Consider the following 1,569-nt stretch of genomic DNA (forward strand, 5'->3'; position numbering starts at 1 on the left):
CTAGTGACCCACAGCCTCCCAATGGATGACGAGGTAGCAGGGTTGTGTGTCTGATGCAAAACATCTGACCCACACAGCTGTGTTCTAACCCTCACTGATGCTCAGACAGTTAGCGCATGGCCTAAACTGTCGTCAAAAATAGAAAGGCTGCCTTAAAACACACTGCTTTGTGTGATTTGGTTTCTCGTTCATTTATATTTTGAGGGTAAAATCATGTGACAAAACATTTGTCTTGCACTGGGTCGGGTACCCTACAAAAAGTTATGAAACAGGGCAAAAAATTATTATTTAAATAAACGGTTGCAGGCACGGGTAATAATCTCTCTTAAAAACTCAACACAAGCATGTCTCTCTAATCGTCTCTCTAATTGTCTCAAAGTCTACATTTATTTTAAAGAATAGATTTTGCGATGCTGAGCTGTGCAGGTTTGCAAAACTGGACCTGTGCAAGACTCTTGTCCTTGTCTTACTAACTCAGAATGTGTATCAATTAAACTTGTGAATAATAACTTCTGCCCCTAATGGAAAGGACCCACATTTCCTGATACATGTCAGCATAGAACTCACTGTGTTTTGTCTGTCATTCATTTGTTTATTTGTGTTCATCTCTGATTTCTCTGCATGTTTGTGTCTGCTTGTTTGAGTCTGCTTGTTTGAACTTGTCTTGCAGTAAACGTCTCCTGTTGATTTGGTGTCTCCATGCCGGTCTTCTCTTTGTTTTTCATGTTTGTGTGTGTCCGTTGTTTTGTGTGTGTGTTTGCATTGTGGCATGAAGTTCTGATACTGACCCCTTGGTTGTAAATATCTCTGATGAAATGGCCAAATCTGCAGCAGGGAAAGCCGTGAACTCGAGTGCCTCATGCCTCCAACCTGTGAAGCGTAGCGAAAGGTAGCTATGCCATCTCCTGGAGTTTCCCAGAGCCCCACCTCCCGACTGCATCACTGTATATCATATTCACCCAAAAGGCTAAGACTGCCAGAATATTTGTATACTTTAGTGGATCAAACTGAGCATTTCATCGCTGCCTGGAAGGTAGGATATGAGTTTAAGTAGGAGAAAATAGTCTATCAAAAATAGTCTTGAGTTTCAGTCTAGATCTTAATCGGCAAAGAACAGGGTTTGTTTTCTCTGTCAGTACTAATTAAAAGAATCCTCAAACTCTTGTACCCATCCAAATCCGTAAAACTTTTTTGCAAAAGTTGACAAACCTCAAAGTCTCACCTCAGAGCTGAATATTTTAACACAGACCTCACATGAGCCCTGTCAACAACAAGGTGAACCATAGGTGGTGAAATGTAGTTCTAAGAACAGATCCATCACTCCTCTACCTGACAAAATATCACCCTTCAGCCCCTGCATAAATTAGCACCGGTGCTCACCTTGCCTTGTGCTCTCTGTCTCTGTAACAGCCAGGAGAAGATGGCCTGCGTTAAAGTCGACATCAGCCCCGACTCACCAGGAGGGGGTTCCAGCTCCGAGACCTTCCTGTGATACCCCCCCCTCCCCTCAATACCTCCTCCCACTCAACACACTTCACTGACGGGCACCATCAGAGCGGCAGAGGGGGG

The sequence above is a fragment of the Notothenia coriiceps genome, unplaced genomic scaffold (genome assembly GCF_000735185.1).
Source record: "Notothenia coriiceps isolate Sejong01 unplaced genomic scaffold, NC01 NC01_scaffold00007681, whole genome shotgun sequence".
NCBI classification, from domain to species: Eukaryota; Metazoa; Chordata; class Actinopteri; order Perciformes; family Nototheniidae; genus Notothenia; species Notothenia coriiceps.